The 21740-nt window shown below is 38.2% G+C and overlaps 1 long non-coding RNA gene across 2 annotated transcripts in view; it reads left to right on the top strand.

The window, feature by feature from the left end:
• Nucleotides 1–401: 401 nt before the first annotated feature.
• The window catches only part of Gm34327, a 40003-nt gene continuing 18664 nt past the window's right edge, over nt 402–21740 (top strand). For both annotated transcript variants that reach the window (XR_386140.2, XR_386139.2), the window contains exons 1-2: nt 402–3502; nt 4140–4301. This is a non-coding gene — a long non-coding RNA (predicted gene, 34327). The remainder of the gene's footprint in view (nt 3503–4139; nt 4302–21740) is intronic.

Raw genomic sequence — 21740 nt, 5'->3', positions numbered from 1 at the left:
CTGCCTCTACCTCCCAAGTGCTGGGATTAAAGGTGTGTGCCACCACACCCAGCGAAAGGCTTTTTTAATAGCCTGGAAAGCAGTAACAATAACAGCAGCCACAAAAGGAAGATGCCATTGCTGTTGCTGTCGATTGTTGCAGCTTATTTCTCTTTCCTTCTTGCTTTTGTTTTGTTCATGACATTTTTTATCAGACACATAATCACTGACACTAACCTTGCTGATCTTGTCTATCCCTGGTCTATGCTGACCTTGACCTATTCTCGATTTTGACGGGATAGTGTTATTACATTAGTGTGCATCATACTAGTTTCCTTTACCTTTTTGTGAAATAGATCATATTCTAACTCATCTGCAATGTACCAATAGACAAACACTAGGAGAGCCTGTCATGTTGTCCACATGATGTGTCAAGAAGAATGTGATATACTAAATTATATGTCTGAGAAAGATTGAGAAGCCAGTAACATACTCTTTTAGCTCCTGTATTGCTTGGGCCAAGATGAGGATTCTGTTTTTAGTTCCTGTGCATGTCATCACATGCTCCCATCTCTTTTTCTACTTTTGCCATCCTTAGGAAAAATGCATTTGAGAGATGGGAGTAGGTGGGAGATGGTGTTTGGGTCACGTTAGAGGTTGTTATGAGTAGCTACATAGCCATACCACGAAGATTAAGTATTCAGCTCTACTCCTCTGCAACATCTTGATACTGAAATTATGAAAATTTATCCATTCTTCAACCCTAAGCCATTAGAAGAGGAAGAATAACTGGACTCAAGAGCCTTTCATCTCTCAAGTATAAATGGAGTTAGGGCTACGGAGAACAACAGCTTTTTATTTTCATGGTATTTCTACAAAACATTTCTTTTCTCCTTTAAAGGTAACTGATATAAAATAATTTTCTCTGTTGATGAGTGGGGGATAGGTAATGAGAATGGAAAAACTCTCATGGCACACGTGCAATGTTATCACACTGAATGTCAAGTCTGTGAGTAGATTCCACTCACCCAGGGTAGCCTTGACCACGGCTTAGTAGTACATGGCACTATGTGGCTCTTCTATATGATAACTCCAGTTCAGAAAGCAGAGGTGATTATACATACTGGGATTTTGTTGGTTTCATTTTTGCTTTTGTTGTTGTCTCAAAAGTCATGGAAGACAGCATTTTGGAAGTGTTTCTAACAAGCATGATCAAGAAGAATGCAGGTGGGCATTTAGTTTACATATAGTTTCCAGTTGTTGGTAGCATCTTGTTGGGTAAAATACACACTCCTACCGTTTCAATGGCAGGTGGCTCTAACTTCACCACATTTTGATTTACATGAAAGGCTTTCCCAGAATCAGATGAGACAGAGAATATATTTTGTATTTAGACATAAAGCCTAGGAGGAGAATGGAAGAAAAAAAATCAATATTTGGTAATAGAACTCTTGGGCTGATTATTAAATAAAACTGGGGGAAATGTCATAAAACTACATCACTAGATTGTAAAGCTTCCGATGAAAAATGTCCAATGCCATCAAAACAGGCTGCAACATATCCTTCTCTGAAGTCTTCCTGAAACAACAACTTGCTCTTTTTTTTCTTAGAGTTTTCCAAGAAAACTCTACTGGTCCTAGAAATTATGATATTTAAGCCATTCTTTGTAAAACCTAAACATGAATACTGAAGTTTTTTTTCTTTAAGTCTTTAAATATCAGTATAGAGGTATGAATGACATGTCCTAACACAGTGAATTTAGTTCCTTTTAGCATATTGATAGTTTTAGCATGTAATATTACTGCATTTGGGTCACTTTAAAAAGAACCTTGTACCAGATCCCAGCTCCTCATTTTCTCCTTACCCCATTGCCTGAAAATCTTAAATCTATTTTCATAAATAGGTTTACCCATTGCAGGATTTTATTATTCTTTGAATTGTGTGATATGGGACTCAGTTCATATGGGCTGTTACAAAATATAAATGTTATGCCTTATAAGCTAAATGAAGTAACTTCTCACCATTCTAGGGACTGGGAAGTCGAAGATCAAGACACCAAGATCTGGTGCCAAGGCCTTTGCTTCCTCCCTTACAAATGGACTCTCTCTACAGGTCAAAAAGGACTGAGGTCTTGAGACTCTCTTGCACGGTCCCCACCACCTAATCATAGTCAAATAACATTTCAAATGGTAAATTTGGCAAGTGTTCTAGTTTGCTTTCTATTGTTGTGGCAAACACTATGACTTTAAAAATTAATTGAGAGGAAAGGGTTTATTTGATTTGTACATTATAGTCTATCACCAAGAGAAGTTAAGGCAAGAACTCAAGATAGGAAGCTAGAGGCAGGAACTGAAGCAGAGACCATGAAGGGGTGCTGCTCATTGGCTTGCTCCTCACGGCTTGCTCAGCCTGCTTTCCTATGGCACTCAGGACCACCAGTCCAGGGTTGGTCCTATCCACAATAGGGTGGTTGTGCTCACATCAATCACCAATCAAGAAAGTGCCACTATGGATTTGCTAACAGGACAATTGATGGAGGAATTAATCCATTGTGGATTTTTCCTCTTAGATGACTATTATTTCTGTCAAATTGATAAAACTAACAAACAGGTGGTAAAGCAATTCCAATTCAGACCAATTCTTTATGTCAGACTTCTTCCAATAAATGCTTTATATTCAATTTTATTAATGTATCAGCACTCAGCTACTTTTCATGGCTAAATGATATCTCTACCTGACTACATTTTATTTGTTTATTCACTCAATACTTGGTAGGAATTTATGTTGCCTGATCTTTGGCTGCTATGAGCAATGGTATACAAGTTGTAGTGTGCATGTGTGTTTGTGTTTTAAGTTCATTGGGGAATATTCCCAGGACTGGAATTGCTGAGTGATATGGTAGATGTGTACTTAACATTTTAGGAATGGTACATCTGTTTTTCCAAATGACTCTATCAGTTTTCATTCCATGTGATGGTAAGTCTTTAATTCTCAATTGCTGCAACCTGAGAAGAAAGCCTCAGGTGAGAAATTGTGCAGTGCTGGTTATATATTTTAAAATGTTTATTTAAACACTTTGCTGATTTCAAAAATTATTTTTTAAATGCATAGTATAACTATAACATCTGTATTCATAAATCAAGAGACATGATTTGCAAATGTTCTCTCTGATTCCATTTCACTCTCTTGGTGGTGTCTGTTAAAACACGGAGGTTTTAAATTTTGATGAAATTTATTTTATTTCTTTCTTGTCTCTGACTTTTAGTGGTGCATCTAAGAAAACATGGCCTAGTTGAAGGCCACAAAAATTTTACTCCCAGAATAAATTTTCTGTCTAGGAGGTTCAGTTCCAGCTCTGACATCTAGCCTATGGTCTGTTTTGAGTGACAGTTTCCTTTGGGTGAGATATCAATTCAACATCATTCCTTTACCTGAGAATATCAAGCTGTCCCAGCATCGTTTGTTGAAAAGATTACTCTTCTTCTCAGAATGAGTTGGCACCTTTGCTGAAAATCAGTTACCAGTAAGTACCTCTGTTGATTTCTACAATCCCAGGCCTCTTACCTTGATATGCATGATCACTCTTATGCAAGTACAGTATTGATATGCCACACTGCTAGGGACTTTGTAGTATTGCTTCCTAAATTTGAGTGAAAGACTATTTGTTTGGCTTGTCTTAGCATTACAAATTTGCTCAACACAGCTTTAAAGAATGGCTGAGTTTGACGGGAGTGTGGTGATAGGGGCCTCAGGCAACCTTTTAACAAATGGCCACTCTAAGCACCTGAGTCTTATCTACCTGAGGTGTTTCTAGGTGGTTTCCTGTCTGCAGAGCTGTGTATTTGCACCAAGTGCCAAGTGTCACTCTGCTATACTTGCGTTAGCTTTGAAGATCAGTTATCAGAGACTGTACTTCTGCCTGATTCTCTTCTTGGGCAAACTATCTCCTCAAGTTTAGTATGGATTGTTTTGTGGTTTCTCAGCACTGCTTAAACCAAGCACTGTCCTTTCTCTTTTCAACATTGTTGTTTTAACATTTACTCAAGTGGGTATGTTCTATTGTGATCCATGTGACCATGTTCTTTCCTGTATTTGTTTGTTAGAGGGGGGTTTAAGATTTTCTTATAAGCAATGTTGTATGTATGTCCTCATGTTTCTAGGTGACAATGCATCTTCTGGAGACATGTATCAGAACAGTATCTGCAGCATCCCTTCTCTTTCACTACATATTGAACTGCTCCCCACGGATCTTCACATGCCCCTTGCCGCTTACATCCTCCCTGGCATTGGTTTTTGTTGACTTCTTCATTTTTACCATTCTGGTACGTGTGCAACATAATCTTTGTGTCCCTGATCACCAGTTGGATGCCTTTTAAAACTGAACATTGGTTCCACCACTGCCACCTTGCACATATGGTTAAAATGGTACATTCCTAAGCACTCTGTGTGTGTGTGTGTGTGTGTGTGTAGCATGATATTGCTATTTTTACTTAGCATGTGGTTAAATATGACTCTCCAAACAACTGACTATTCCTGCTGTTGCTATTGTGGATTCTGTTGCCCCCTTTACCACCTCCAATATAGCTGTAACAAATAGTTATTCTGTGCCTAGAATGCTTATTATTCTGATTTCAATAAAACATTTTCAGAGACCTACACTGACTGAGCTTGGGAGTAGAAGTGTTTCAGCTTTCAGTTTTGTTTTTAATTTTGGAGTGTTCATATATCTATTATGAGGTACTTGGGCATGGTGTCCATGCTCAAATATAGATGCCACCTTCTGCACATAGTCTTCAGGTAATGTCTTATGCTTTAGTGTGCTTTCATTTGGCCTGTGATTGTCAACTAAGGACAAGGGTAGAATTGTCCACTTCTGGTATTATTTTGGTGCACAGAAAATTTCTGCTTCTTTGATTTCAGATTGTTGGATTAGGATGTTCAGTAAATATTGTATTTAACATCGATTTATTTTTGTGTGCGGTGTACAAAATTTCTCAGGCAGACCTTGACTACACTTTGTAGCCCATGCAAGCCTCGAACCACAAGATTCTCCTGCCTCACCTTCCCATATAACAGAATTACGTCACCAGATCAGAACAGATAATTTTTATTTTAAAGATAAGAAAGCCAAGGTTGAAGGGGTTGATGTTTGTAAAGTTACATAAGTACAGAGTGATGTATTTGTTTTTCAACTTACTAACTTGGTTTTTTAAAAAGATCCTTTTTCTGAAGACCTTTCTCTTATTCAGCCCCTGTTCCCAATCTCTCTCCTTATTTTCTCCATACTTACTCTGCTGTTCCTACAAGCTCAGCCACTTTCCAAATTTATCAGTAATATTGCAAGTTTTCCATTTTTACATATTTTAAGATGACTGGAGTTTCTTAAGCACACTCATGGGGGTTTGTTTTATACTTGGTCATTATTCTCAATGATGAGCCATTTTGTCCATGGCTTTACATTATATATCGAAGAATGAATTATGTCAAGTAACTTCAATTCAAGTTGTTGAGGAAGTGCTCCTGAGGTAGAGTCTGTGTCTCTGAACAGCGTTGGTGACTACACCTGACTGCTTGATGCAATCATTCAGCAGCAGCATTCGCATCGTCTGCGCATGTTCAGGGGGAATCTGAACTAGTATAAACTACAGCACTGTTCTAGATACTGTGTGATGCTTACAGTATATTTTATGCATAAAAATTGCTTCTTGACTGGTGGCTTGTTCTGCCACTTTAGGTATTGATAGCGATCTCAGAGAATCTGTCTTTCCTCATCTAGTCTACTGAACAATCATGTATTTCACATTTAACCTCCCCATGTGGCACAGACTTTGCTTGGCCCTGGAGTAATTATGTGATGGCTAATACTTAATTAGTTCCTGGTATAGGTGCCTCGATTACTTCTTATTCTGTCTCTGAAAAGGTAACTCTGATCCAGTTTTACAAATGAGGAAACTAAGGTTTAAGAAATTAGACAATAGGCTCAAGGCTACAAAATTTGTGAGTGCTGAACACTTGATCAATTACACAGTAAGCAGTTGCTACTTAGGCCAAATTAATGTGCTGAGATACCTTTGTTAGAGTCTTAAGAGATTTAAAAAAAAAAAAAAAAAAGGAAAAAGGAAGTACCACCAGACTGATGAGAGAAAAATAGATCTGACTTGACCCTCCGAGTCTGATGCTCTGGGAAATGGTAGGCTCCTGGGAAGATGCCTAATCTGGCCTTATAGATGCAGAAAATTGAGAATCAGGGGAGCAAATGGTAAGCTTACTGACGACTTTGTCTGTAACAAGACCACCTGTTAGCTTTAGTTGCTGTAGATTGGTGGAGCAGAGAGCAGGGCTCTGGCCCCTGAATAGGATTAACCAGCCCACCTGTCTTCAGCTCTTCCACTAGCTTTTATCGTTCATTCACCAGAAGCTTTAAAGAACTAGTAGTGGCCCATAAACAAGTACCTAAGTGCCTGCCTGCGGGAAGCCATCCTTTGACCCACAGTCCCTTGTAAGGAATTCTGAATAGATTTATTTTTTTCTGTGATTAGATTTAGGCTTTTTATTAAAGGTGAGGTATGACCAAGAGGATTAATGCTTATCAACAAGGCTACTTAACATTGCATAGTTTTCTTTTTCTAATGTGCCTTTGCAAATCTTAGAAAACAGATTCTCCTATGATGTGGCTAGAAATTATACAGCTCTAACTCCATGGATCCTGAGACTACATTCCCTACAATGTCAATTAATTTTGCTTCCGGAAGCATATTCTTTCATGTACAGTTTCATCCACGCTGTGTGCTATGCCTAGAGTGATTAGAGGCCTGCTAACATGGATAAAAATAACAAATTAAAAACAGAAAAAAATCCAACAAAACATAATAGCTTTTCCGGAGCAAGGCCAGCACTCGGTCTATTTTTCCTTCCATTTTCTATGTTTTAATTTATAGTGTAAATTAATCGCCTTTCTCCCACCCCTTGATAAGAATGGTCTTCTGCACTCTATTAACCCCAGGTTCTGAAGAGAGGCAATTTCCTAACAGGTGAATTAGCACTAGATAACATTACCTCAAATGCCAAGTCATTTAATGTGTAATTGAAAAAAAATGTCTTAGGATGGGCAAGAGTATGGCAGCTTCTTAAAAAAAAAATTACAAAGAATCTTTACAGACTCCAAACTCCCATCTCCCCAGGGTGATTTCCATGTTAACAAAACACAAAAATGGCCCCCACTACCAGGACTGGAGGCGGACCCCTGAGTTCCAATTACTCTTGTAGCTGACAGTTCACTGGACTGTTGAGCTGCGTTTTTGCACCATTGTGTGGAAGTGGTGAAGCCAGACAGCTGCGTGTGTCTCTCTCTTTGATATGCAGTAATTAGACTGTTCCAGTAATGGAAGGTGGGAGAAAATTTCTACAGAAAATGACTTCTAGTTGTAGGGAGGGGGGGCACCTGGGGAAGGGGGAGCCCCTGGAACAAAGGAAGAAAGAGTTGACTTTTGTCATGAGTACTGGGAAAGGTTTCATGTGTTAACGCAGCTACACAAAATGAAAAGTTGGAATCTCAAATCAGCTCAGGCATAACTGTGTGTTTGCTTCCAAATCATAAAGCAAACAAGTGATTAAGAAAAGCTCATGGGTCAATAATGAGGCCTTGGAGGGATGGACACAAGAGACACCCCTCCCCCCACAGAACTCCAAGAATTCCACACTGTCTCTGCTAGGTGAGTTCATTATGGGTCCATGGCAGTGCCTTACCAGGGGACTGGCAGTTTGACTCCATCCTTGAACTGGCTTCACTGAGAGCTCAGTTCTTTTTGCATTGTTCTTATTGCATTGGCTGCCCTGTACCATTCCCCTTGACTGAGTTTTTGGTTGAAGGTTTCAGTTCCTAGACCCCATAAGGTTAAACACTCAGTCCAGCCTCTCTTCTTCTGTTCTTACCAGACCCCCACAGACTTCTTTATCTCCTGTCTTCCCAATCACATTTCCCTCATGTTGACTTTATAGTTTGAGACATTCAGGTGAACTTGACATTTCCCCCTTTCCTATACTTTCCCCATTCTCTTCCCAGTGTGACTTGAAAATGGCTATTCTCTATACAGAGTGCTGCAAATACCCCCAATCTATTGCAAGTATAACGGATGTCTCGCTTTTCATTCTGATGTATTTTTGAAGGCTTGACTGCCCTTTGCAGCTTTTACTCTCCAACCCCAGACACAGTAAAGAGAATTTGGGGAAAATGCTGAAAGTATCTTTTAAATAAGTTGCTATACTAAAGGAGAATTTTTAATAATACATGTTTTTATATTCTTGCATTATTCTTGATTTATACAATTAAATTTCTATATAATGGTTCTCTGATCTTGTTTTTTTGTATATGACAATAAAAAAAAAACCCCACAGTTTTATCAGGATTCTAAAGTGACTGTATTTTGCAAACAAATATTTAGGATATAGGTTTGACAAAAGAGTGAGGTGCCCATAGTGCCTTTGAGAAGTGAGTTGCTTCATTTAGGTTTTGACAGAAAGGTACAAGCTCTTTCTTTCTGTGATGACAGACCATTTGAAGTGAGGATACGTGAGAGTTTGTCACTGTGAGACTATGATGTAGACAAAAAAGAATATTCTTTACAATTTTTGGTATACCAGTTATATCTTCAGTTTTTTCCATTCTCAGGAGACCATAATTTGAAAGGAAATGAACAAAAGTTTTATAGTTTGTTATAGAAGCTCAGATATACAGTCTTTTAAAATTACATTTCAGTACTTTTCCTATTAGTATCTAATTACATTGCATACTAAGACCAATCTTGAAATATTCCCCAGCTGGAAGATAAAAATGAGTGTGTCGTGACATCCTGGCTGAGAGCTGATGACTGAGATTTAGTCCTGGCCCTTTGTGTCAAGCAAGCAGCATAATGCAGTTTGAAATTATTTGTGATTCTTCACCTATTATTACCAATGGAAAAAATAAAAGAAATGAAGAAGAAGAAGAAGAAGAAGAAGAAGAAGAAGAAGAAGAAGAAGAAGAAGAAGAAGAAGAAGAAGAAGAAGAGGGGGAGGGGGAGGAGGAGGGGGAAGGGAAGGGGGAAAAAGAAAAGGAAGAAGAAGGGGAAGAAGAAGAGGAAGGGGAAGGGGAAGAATAGGAGGAGGAAGAAGAAGAGGGGCAAGAGGAGGAGGGGGAGGAGAAGGAGGAAACAAAGAAAGGACAATCTGAAAGGGCCTTTTTCAAAAATGAGGCTTTCCATCTCAGCAGCTCGACCATGCTGCCTCCAACATTATTACCGCCATTAACATTATTAATTTGATGGCTACTGGGCCCTGAAGACCTGAGAGCTCACCAAATGAACATCTTCTATCTTTATTTTAGGGAGTCATATATTGTTGTACTGACACTAAAATAAAAAAATAAAAGATTAAAAAAATGAAGAAAACCAAAAACATTTCAACCAACACTTGGAAAAATGTATTTTAAAACTGTTTATTTTACTTTTAGTGAAATGCCTGACTTTGTACCACACATGGCATTTATTAGTAAGGCATAGGACATGTAATTGATGTTGGGTTGTAGATATTCAATGACACACTGAGTAGAGCTGCTTCCTTCTGTGCAATACTGCTATGTGTTGGGTTTTTGCAAGTAGGGATTATTTTACTTGAGGCAAGCTTTTACATAACGTTAACTGACCAGCTTATCAGGTAGAATACAGTTGGGTGGGGGTGGCTGAAGGAATGGCTTAGCTCTTAAGAGCACTGGCTGCTCTTTCAGAGGCTCCAGATTCAGTTCTCAGAATGGTGGCTTACAAATGTGTGTAACTCCAGTTCCAAGTGGTCCAGTGCCCTCTTCCGGCCTCTGTGGACACCAGGCATACATAAAAATATACTTTGGGACTAAATAATAATTGACTACTAATCTTTTTATGTTTGTTTTAGAAATTTTATCTCTATTTTTCTTATCTATATTTTTAAAGCTTAATGCTACTAAGTGTGCAATCTTTTTTGCTTAAGTGTGTCAATAGGGTATTTGTAATGAACCCTGTGCATGCAGACTGCAGGCTCATTAACTGATGAAACATGAAGTACATGGTAGGCTTTTACCATATTTTAGAAGAGAAGGAAATCTGGAAAGAGTGGGAAGATAAAAGAAGACTAGAAGGTGAAGGACCCATCTTCTATGGCAGGAGAGGAAAAAGGATTGTGATTGGTAGTAGGTGAACTTCGCACCAAAGCAATATAAGTGAACGCGCGAATTGGGAGGCTATGTGGTTCAAGGGAGTAAATAGTGATTTGAATACCCATATCAAGTTTGGGAAGGTGGCTTTGCTGTCTCTTTGTTAGGAGATATCCTTCCCTGTTCCTTTGTTAGATCCACTTCTCTGACTTCAAGTTTGATGTCTGGTGCTATACGCAATTTTCTTCTATGTGGTTAGGGACTGTCATAATTCCTTTGCAGGCATGCTCTACATAGTTTACTCCTGATTGTTAATGCTATGTATTGTAGAACTTTCTGTGGTTTTATGAGTGTCACCCAGGACCTCTTACATGCTAGGCGAGCCATTTGTCACTTAGCTATAGCCCAACTTTTGTTCTTTGGGACTGTGTCTTGCAATGTAGTTTAAACTGAGTTGGGCTTCACTATGTGGCTCAAGCTGGCTTCACAATAATTATCCGTCCATCACCATTGTGTTTTGGGACTATAGGCTTCTGCCACTATCCCTGGCCAAGAGAATATTTAGTTTATGTATTTATTATTGAGGTTATAGGGAAATCCAAGTTTCATTAGGAATAGTTGTATTATTATTATATTTATTTTATTTAGAATAAATAGACACATGCAAGGTTGAGCCCTGATACGTTTAAAAGACAATAGTTGACCCTAATTCTTTCTCCAAGTATAAGGTACAAACTAGTCATGAGGAATAGTTTCAGATATTAAATAGTAAATGTTCATGTTTATTTCCCTGTGTGCCATTCTGTAACATTATCTGTAATTGAAAACCTCTGCCAGGGTTGATAATTTTACTAAATGTATTTTTGATGTTTTATTCCAAATATAATTGGTCTTGAATTATAAAGGCCCAGTATTTAACATCTGGAAAATAACACTCTGATTGTAGCTGAGACTTGAGGGAAAAAACCCTGCCATGTATCCTGTCAATATTCATCTGACAGAGACTTCCCTTTCCCCTTTCAAGAGAAGATTTTCAATCTGCCTACAGTTAGCTGCCAAAATTTTGGGTTGAGTAGGGAAAATACAGTCAGATGCCCAGATGTTCTTCCTACATGAGACAACACAGTCAGCTCTCTGACACAACCAGGTGCCTGGAAGATGAATCCGGCACATCTGGACTATGTGTTTATGAACTTTTAAAGGATATAGATAGATTTTGCTTTTATAGAAGTATTAAGACAATTTGAAGTAACCACATTTAACATTAAAATGCACATGATACAGTTTAGAGGAACAATGAGTTATTGTCTATATTATGTGTAGTCTTATGACAGAATGTTGACAATTCCATCTCAGGAAGTCCACAAATGCTGCTTATGAAATGTCCAACTCTAATTGAATATTGAATTCTGGTCATTTTATCATTTTTATGTCTGTGCTTTAATACTATATGTACTGCCAGTTTTTCTTGGCTTTTGGCTTATTAGGGTCTCACCATCTTACTGAAACTTTGCCAAGAGAATCTCATTGTCAGTGAGTTCAAATGACCAATTTAAAAAAAATAGAAAGAATGTTTGCTTTTTGTCCATAGCTTAGGAAATGTGGATTATAGTGACAAATATACTGCAAAAAATTATAAATAGTGCCCAAATATGGTAAAAATGCATTTTAAAAGTCCATGTTTAAATGTTTGAACATATAATCAGTGTGTAGCATTTTGAAAAATATGGTAAATCAGTACATGGGAGCCACACAATAGCTCAGTATCACAGTCCTAATATGTGTTGTACTAGGATAGTAGTGCTATTCCTGGGAATACAGATAGGGCTGTCAGATTTTCTTTTCTTCTCTTTTCTTTTCTTTTCTTTTCTTTTCTTTTCTTTTCTTTTCTTTTCTTTTCTTTTTTTATTAGATATTTTCTTTATTTACATTTCAAATGCTATCCCAAAAGTTCCCTATACCCTCCCCCACCCTGCCCTGCTCCCCTACCCACCTACTCCCACTTCTTGGCTCTGGCGTTCCCCTGAGAACCAGGCAGCAAGAAAGGTTAAGTGTCACCAAGCTAGAGTCTGAAGGGAAGACGGCAGACATGGTGACAATAGGATGCTTATTCCATGTGTTAATCAGCTTTTAGCCACTCTGATAATTACTAATGCAAATAACTTAAAAGGAGGAAGAGCTTACTTGTGTCTAGCATTGTTTGGCTCTGCTGCTTTGGACCCATGGCTGCACACTGCCTCATGATGGAGTAGATGGTGAAGAATGTATGTTCACCTCACAGCAGACAGAAAAGAGAGAGAAGGGCTGGCCTACCACATCACCTCAAGGGCACAGCCATCAATACCTCAATTCTTCTCAATTTATAAAAGCTCCACTACCTCCTAGAAAACTATAGGCTGATGATGGAGACTTCATGGGATCTGTGGAATACATATGGACCCTAGGAAGACATTTAAGACGCTAACTATAGCACTCCACAGTGTTAGAGCTAAAGAGCTGGCTCGTACTGGAAAGAGCTTTGTACTAGGAGAGAGGGAGCCCCCAGGCAAGGCTGAGTTCCGTACTCTAGAGTTTGGACACATCTCTGTACAGAATGATGAAGTCCTAGAGTATAGTAATCTTGTCCTCTTTCCTTCATGTTTCCTTCTTCCAGTGTATGTTTGCAAAGCAGGCTTAAAACGTTATTGTCTTGTAGTTAGTGTCACAATACTACTTAAAAGAAGTAATGCAATTATTTACGGAACTATCTCTGTACCCCTTCCTATCTCTACATGAGCTCACTCTACAAAGGACACATCTGTATTGATCTGAGTTGTAAATAAAACAGGAATTGAGAGGGGAGGGAGGAAATTTATATGGGAGAAGCATTAGTGGGGAAGACACAGTTGAGGCATGGCAGGGAAAGCAACAAATAGGGAGTGGAACCAAGCCTAATCTTAAGGCTACCTGACTAACTTTGATTCCATTTACTCTTCTGTAGCAGAAGCTCTTCTTAGTCATCGGTAATCTGAATAGTATTTTAGTAGGTGATAAGAGACAGCTTAACTTCATTAATGGGTTGATGTGATGCAGAATTTAGAGAATGTATGCCTGAGAAAATAACACATAAAAACCTCAACACAAGGTATCAGGAGGGACTATCCTAACCCAATCTGCTTCATCTTACAGTAATGGGGAGGAAAATTAAATGAGGGCTTTGAACATGCACAGAATTCCAAATGTGATTTGACTCCCTCAAATCAGTTACAGAAATTGTGATACCTTAGGGACCTGGGAACTGGCATCTAGGTACCGGTGTAACTTTGGATCTCCTTGCTTTTCCAGCTCAAATTATGAATGCCTTTTTTTCCTTTAAGAAATAGATTTAATACAACAGCTGAGCTCTGTGATAAATTGTCTGAAACTAGTGTGGACCATCTGGCTGTCATGAATGGTCTGAAATAAATCGAACCCAAAGTAAGAAATATAAGGAGACACTAAGTTCCATCTTACTTGAGCTTAAGAGAATGCAGAGTTTTTAAAAAATGCTCTGACTCTCAGAGGCTGCTCATTGCAATATGGAGCATTAACTCGTCATAGATAATTATGACACCCTGACTAGTTCTAGACTATCAAAGCAAAAATAGGACTGTAAAAGAATTCACAGATCTTAGATTGCCAGACAGCCTCCAGGTTACCAACTTCTCTGCTCTGATAAATCACAGTTGCAGACTCAGTTTTTATTTGGCACTAATGGAAATTTAGTGATTTCAAACCCCTGTTTCTTGAGTTCTTTCTCTTATAGGTCCAAACTTGAAAGTACCTGTGCAGCTTTTGGGCCCATTCATTCTTAGGCATTTATTGAGTATTTGCTATATGTCAGACACTGTGACACTGCAAGTACACAGATAAATAAGATATGATCTCTTTCATTGTAAAAATGTGGTCTAAGGAAAAGATGCCTGGGAAACAACGAATGAAGTAAGCCACAAAGAGTTGGGCAAGGCTTCAGTGTGGGAATGGTAGGAAAGGCCACCACGTCAGGCTGGGTAAGATGGAGTAGTCTTTGAAAAAGAGGTGTTTTTAGTGCAAAATGGTCTAAATTGGGGATTTATGATACCTTCCAGAAAGTAAGAGGAGTTTCTTAGAATGTGATAAAGCCTTGAAGCATGGATAGCCTAATTTTATTAGTGGATATTGTATTTCTCATCTTCGTTCTAAGCATAAGGGATGTGGTCTGGATACATTGTATAGGAGAAAAAGAAAAGGATAGATAGATAGATAGATAGATATATAGATAGATAGATAGATGAAGGTATTCACATATGAATGGAGATATGTTTTAATTTATATTCACCATAAGTAGTTTGGATACTTGTTAATGAATGGAAGTTAAACTATTGCAATAAATAAAACCCAAATGAATAGGTTTAGCAGTACTCATTGGTTTGTTTCTTGATCAAGTAACTGCAATGTTGTTGGTTGTGGAGAGCCGTGCCATGAGCAATCGCGTGCGTGCCGCCAGTAATCGCTGTGCAGAGCTGTGCTGCGAGCAATCACCATTATAAGATGGCGCTGGCCTCCGCTGTGCCTAACTAGTAAACAAGCCTTGTACGCAGGTGCGAGAGTGAACTCACTCCTAGTCACTCCCATTCTCGGGGTGTAATAGTGGGGTGATGGGCAAGCAACGAATCAGGAGCTGTCATGCCATATCAGGTGCTGAAACGTCATGCTGCGGGCTATAAAAGCAGCGCCATTTTGGTTCGGGTCTTCCTGAAGAAGTAAGCAATAAAGCTTTCGCCACGGAAGATTCCGGTTTGTTGCGTCTTTCTTGCCAGTCGAGTGGGACGCAATATTGGTATTCCTGGGAAAAAAAGGAAGCTCTTCTCTGCATGCAGATTCAAAGAATCAGACACTTTCTGCCTTTGCTCTTTCATCTTCAAGAATTGCTGGTCTAGAGTATACTTAAGCTAAAGAGTGGAGTGGGGAGAGAGGATAAAGTAGGCTCATTGCTTCCTTAAGGCACCTTGCTTTGTGCTTAATGGATTGTTTAATGTTGTAATGGAAATTAATCACCACAATGATAGATTAAGAGATGGGACTTTAATAGTTGCCTCATCTCAAGGCATAATCCTCACTGATGGGGCCTTTATAAAGGAGCTGGAAAGGGGTGGATTTGTTCCCTTCCAACTCTTTCTCATGTGATGCCATAACCTTCAGCCCTTATTATCATCCCACATCATGACGATTTTTCTATTTTATCCTCTGTTTTCTGCTATGTTTAGACACAGTGTCTGTTTCCTCTAGGGGATCTACCAGCATGGTGCCATCTTAGAATCAGCTCTCCAAGCCATTACCTCTGCCAGTGCCTTCAACTTAGACTTAACTGCTCCCCTTTCAGAACAGTGAGAATGAAACGTCTGCCTTGTTTGTTGTTGTTGTTGTTTTGTTGGTTTTTAAGTTACTACTGAGTCTTGGTAGCAAGAGGAATAGACTAGAATACTTTTCAGTGGTGCTTACTCATATTTTTATTGGCTAAAGATAATTTTCACAGCTTTATTTAAGTGCAAAGATGACTGCATTTGCATAATCTGGACATGTGTTCAGGGAGGAAAAATTCAGTTTAGAATGGCATCAAGCTTTCTTTATAGATACAAAATTTAAAACTGATAAAAATTCATATAATCTACATTATTCTCAATGGGTCTAATACAAGTTGTATGAGTATAGTATAGAAATTCTTTTCTGGTGGATAAAAATATTAATTGAACATGCTCAGAGTGGTGAAGTCAGATTGTTTCTATGATAAAGGCCTGGCAATTGTGTTCGAAGGCTAATTTAATATGTGCCCTAGTTGTATGTGGTTTCTGCAAAACAAACAGAAAACAAACTGAACACAACAGTACCCTGCACCAGTACAGGTTCACAGGTAGGAAATGAATTCTGTTTTGGAATTGTTTAATTCAATATGCTTTAGTAATAATGCATAAGAATAAAGAGAAACAGCTTAGGATGAACATTTTATCGTGTTTTGTTTTGCTTTGTTTGTTTTGTTTTCTTCTTTTATCAGGCTGACACAAGGTGAAGTTATCTAAAGAAGAAGAACTTGAATTGAGAAAATGCTTTCATCAGTCCAGCCAAGTCTGGGGGTCATTCTTGACTAATGTTTATGTGAGAGTGAGGACTCATGCCACTGTGCATGCTGCCACCCCTGGGAAGGTTGCTCTGGGTTGTAAGAAAGCAGGCTGGCAGGTCATGGGGACTGAGCCAATGAAAGCAGCAACTCACAATTCTCTATGGTCTCTGCTTCAGTTCCTGTCTTGAAACTCTTACCTGGCTTCCCTTCCTGGATGGTGAACTGTAAAGTGAAGCAAACCCTTTCCTTTCCAAATTGCTTTGATCACAGTGTTTATCACAGCAATAGAAAGCAAAGCAGCAACCTGATGAATAGGGGTCTTGAAACCATCTGACGCCAGGAAAAACTCGTTTCCTCTGGGAGATATTATTATGTTGTGGATCTAACATGTCCCCTGTAAGCTTGCACATTTGAATAACTGACTATTGGCTGGTGGTTATGCTAGGAAAGGTTGTAGAACCTTTAGGGCAGGAGGCCCTAATGTCAGGCTATGTCAGGCAGGCCTTTAAAGGAGACATTCTGCCTTCAGTCACATCTTTGCTGACTTCTCTGCCAAGATTTTACCAAGACAAGCCATAAACTTCTGCTTCCACACACTGACTAGTCCCACTGTCATGGCCTCTCTGTTACCATAGACTATGAATTCTGAACTAGCTTCTACCCGCTCTACTCCAAATCCCTTCTCTCTTAGGTTGCCTCTGTCAGGTATGTTGTTACAGAGATGATAAAAGTAACTAATGAAATACGAGGATGGAAAGATGTGTGTATCATGAAGTAAGGAAAGATATAGGTTTAAACGGTCTTTGACATTCAAAGAAATTTGAAGTTTCAATGTTTTAGGATTAATAATATGGAAAAGGAGTCAATGAATTCTTTCTGCATCATGGAACCAAGAACATTTTGGCTTAAAATGATGAAGGTCTGAATAATAATTAATGCCATGCAAGAATATTAGAATGGGCTACTTAGCAAATTAGAGATGCACATAACTTTAAGTACTTGTCCTAATGTCAGGCCTGCCATAAAGGGAATTTCCTGAATACATGAGATGGTGCCTAAAATGTTTTCCTTTTCTAAATGAACTATTTTAATTTTCAACATTTCTGAGAAGACATATGGATTTTTTCAACACAATTTCCCAGTGTTCTGGACACCAACTATTACAATACTATGCAGTTGTAATTGTTCAGTTTTGACACCCGCAGCACTGGTATATGGCCTATAGGTTAAAACCTTCTATCACACAAGACTGTCAAATAGGTCACCTGCCATCTCAGAAGATCAGAAGATCAATGGGCTATCTCCTGATTTCCCCTGACCATCTCATATAGCTGTACTACTGTATGAGTATACCTCATGGTACTCAGGAAAACATTATTCAAAGTATCATTGCTCTGTTATAAAGAATTCAACTCAAAAGAGCCAACAGAAGGGATGTATATAGTGAAGTATGTGGGAAAACCACAGAAAATTCTATACTCTTTTAGAAGAAGCCATCCCCACAAGAGCATATGAAAACCAATGTGTTCACCAGTTGGAAGTCTCAGAATCCAATGGGTTAGAACTATGAAGGGAAGTTTTATTATAAGGTTCTGTATATTAAATTGTTAGTCATTTGTGATGATTTTTATAGAATTGGAGACATATGGAACTGAAACTTTAAGTCATAAAATCATACTTTGATATTCTGCAACCGATCTCCAAACTGAAGCAACCTTGAGACCTCTAGTGACTAATCATCTCATGAGCACTCAAGAGGGACTCTTCACTCCTGACATTCTATGTCATGAAAATTCTTGTACTTTGAACCAAGAATTAAGACCAATTATAATAAAAGAGAGCCTTAAGATTGTGAATACTCAAGTAATTCTAGGAGTTTTAAATGTTTCCTAAGAAAGAAACTAGAGAAAAAGATCAAAATGGGCATTTTATGTGAGAACCAGTAACACACTAGTGTCTGCTCAATTGGGCATCATCACAATGATTCTTCCAGATATGTTAGGGTAAACTAAAGTTCCTGATGGGACAGATGACAGAAGACTGCACTGTTAAGATAGGTGGAAGTATGGATGAAGTCATTAACATGACTAACCTGCTTTTTCCTACCCATAGGTGCAATCATTTAATCAGTACAGTTTTCCATGAAGTCAAACATTGATAAATCATGACAATCTAGAATTCTGAATCTAACAGACATGAACAATGACAGACTGTCACTTCAAGAAAACAGTAAATATATTATACTCATTGTTGATAAAAAATATATGCAATTTTAAGCCAAATTAGCAGTAGGAACCATGGGATCATGGTAGCTTCTCAACACAATAAGAAATTTCTGAAGGTTAGAGATGATATTACAAAGGGCGATATTCTTGATAGTACATGCCTTACATGCATAAATGTCTTCATGACATGTATAATTCTGTTAGTCAATATTTTACAAATGATTAATATCTGATGTTATAAAGGCATGCACAGGTAAATGCCTACCCAATAAACCAGCAAATTTTTTATGTACTAAAGAAGAGACATCTGTTCTCAGGCTCTCAGAAACGTCAGTGTTTTGATATTATATCAAGCATGAGTACCCAATGATCTTAGGGAGCTACTGAAGCATCTCTCATGATTTTCCCCTATACATCTTTATTGGGGCAAGTTTTCATTTTGGAGTATAAGTTTTAAAATAGAAGAAGAATGGTAATAGGTTGAATGCATAGGCAAATCCAGGAATCTGGTTGTCAGCTTATATGGTGATGCATGCCTTTGATCCTAGTTTCTGGAAGGCAGAAGCAGAGGCAGACAGATTTCTGTGAGTTTAAGCTCAGGACTATATAGCAAGACCTTGTCTCAAAACAACCAACCAACCAACCAACCAACCAACCAACCAAACAAACAAACAAACAAACTGTTTTGAAAGAATCTAGTTATTTAGCAAGAATTAAGTAAATCAAGACGGTCATTGAAAAACAAGACAAAATTATGTCATGTATCTTTATATTCTTTTCTTTTGAAAAATACAACATTTTTTCATAAAAATACTTGTGCACATATATAATTAACCATAAATGTTGTTATATAAATAAATGAACAACTATTATTAAAGGTATGTTAAATTCAAATATCATAACTATCACTTATAAGCTTACTAAAGCTATGGTTATCTGCATAAGACCTGTACAAGATTGGACTAGTCAACATTTTATTTAGGAAAAAGGAGAAACCCACGAGGTCCTACCACTCTCTGAGGGACTATAGTCAATTCATAGTTGTTGCAGGAGAGAGAATCATTTTCTTTAGTAGTAGAGCCACTGATAAGTTGTTCTTGTTCCAGTAAACAACTCCTCACTCACACCCAAGACAAAAAAATTCTAATTAAACTCAGTAGGCCATGCAGAAAAAGAGACCATGGAAGAAGGAGGGGAAATTTTGAGAAGGAAGGTTCTGGCACAAGAGGGGAATGGGGTGTGAAAACAACTACATTTTTCTTATATAAATGTATGAAACTGTTGAACAACAAAATAATTTAAAAAACCCTTTGGATTGTGTTTCCTGACTTAATAACTTCAACAGTCATGGGGACATGTGTGATAATCTTAGCTTATTGTTTTATGTGAAGAAATTGGAGAGTCAGAAAGGGGATGAGAGATTCTTTGGGTCATGTAATGAGTTGCAAAATTCTTGCATAGAAATTCAATTTAATATCATCAACTCTGATTCATGCGCGTCCGGCTGACTTGTGAGAGGATTCTTGAGTTAGCACCGTAATGCGTAGGTGAGAGAAGTCTCAATGTGAACCTAAACTACCATAAGTCCATCTTCACATATTATTCATTTTAAAAATAATACAGAATGTAATGTTAAGTAGAGTTAGCTAGTTAACTATATCTAGTTATCTAGAATATTCTTCACCAGGAAGAGTGGAGAATAATATCAGATTGGAAATAAAAGAAAGGATAAAGTATACACGTCTCCACAAGCTCATTGTGGAAATTAAATTTAAGACCTGCTGAAAATGAAGAAACAAGCTAGAAGCGTGAGTGTGTGGGATGCAGAGGAATTCAAGAAGCTGAAATGGTCAACTCAGCAGCTACATGGTGGAGTACTTGTTTCTTGTATGTTTGGGGTTTGGGAGTGGATTCTGTACATCAAGGGGGAGACTGATTAAATTCCCTTATTTCCTATCTGTCCCAACTATGCCTCGGCCCAGGGGGTGTTTTCTAAGGAAAAGTATCAGGGAATAGGATAAATTCAGTCTAATTTCACTGAGCAGGATCTAGCGATTAAAGAGACATTCTCCTGTGTTTCTATATAACTCTAGTGCACATTTTACATTTTAAAGTATACTTTGATAGAAAATGAGCCAAGATAATTCCATTCTAAACAAAAAATAGACGAAAGAAATAATTTCCTCAAAAAGAATGCAAAAACAGAAAAACCATCCTTTAAAAATTTCAAAGTCAAAAAATACTCAGGTGTTTATGAAAAGCCAAGTCTTCATATGTTTGGAGCATGTTAATTTATTAGTAAGCACTAGATGTCACTGGTGTACAGCATTTGAAATTGTTTCCTGCTAAACTAAAGCTGTTTGCGGTGAGACTAGAATCTGAGGTTTTACTCTCACACAGCCCACTTCTTTTACTTAGAGTCAAGAAGGTATAGGACAGAAAGCTTAAATCTCTTCTGTGCCTTTGACTTGTAAAGAAAAATGAACATGGCAGAAGTGTTCCTGATTAGATCTGGGAGAAAAAGGATGATGTGTTCTTGCTGGGTGCATCAGGAGAGATGAGGTTCTGTCATTCTATAGATATAGACCTGGAATACCAACTAGAGATTGATGGTTACTGGTATGAGCTGCTGTTGTCTATATGCCTGGTTAGTGCATTTGGTGCGGCATGAGCAGTGTATCGTTCCATCAAGTTACTTCATCACACTGGTGATTTCAGAAGTAAGAACCCTAATCCTTTTGGATGAACAAAACAAATAGCTCTCACAAGTCTTATCAGATTACCATTGTTTGATTCATCTTTATGAGAGCTGGCTGCCTGGTTGTTCATGATCTTCGTCGTCCCATCTGGACATTTCCAGATGAGGTCAACAGTGATAGCATATGGGAAATTCTACAACGGCAGCATCGAGACCAGTATAAGATGCATCCTCAAATACAGCAGAAAAATAGATGATAAAGCAAGGAAGCAAACAACCTTTGATAATTTTAGACATTTGAGAAGAGGTCCTGGAGAATTGGCACTTTGCCTAAAGTGTGTCTTTCATCTCTGCCCCAGAGCTATTACTATCATCTAGAACTACTCAGCAAAGCAGGACTTTCTTTCTGGGAAGTAGGGTGCTGGTGATGTGCCAAGGCCTGTTTTGCAGTCCCATTAGCTTGTCATCACTGAGCAAACACTGATCTCACCTCAGCGCTCCGTTAATCCAACCTTTCAGTAGCTTCAGATTTTCCCCTGAAGCTTAACCTGTAATAAGGGC

The sequence above is a fragment of the Mus musculus genome, chromosome 18, assembly GCF_000001635.26.
Source record: "Mus musculus strain C57BL/6J chromosome 18, GRCm38.p6 C57BL/6J".
Classification (NCBI taxonomy): domain Eukaryota; kingdom Metazoa; phylum Chordata; class Mammalia; order Rodentia; family Muridae; genus Mus; species Mus musculus.
This window is presented reverse-complemented; position numbering and strand designations above follow the sequence as displayed.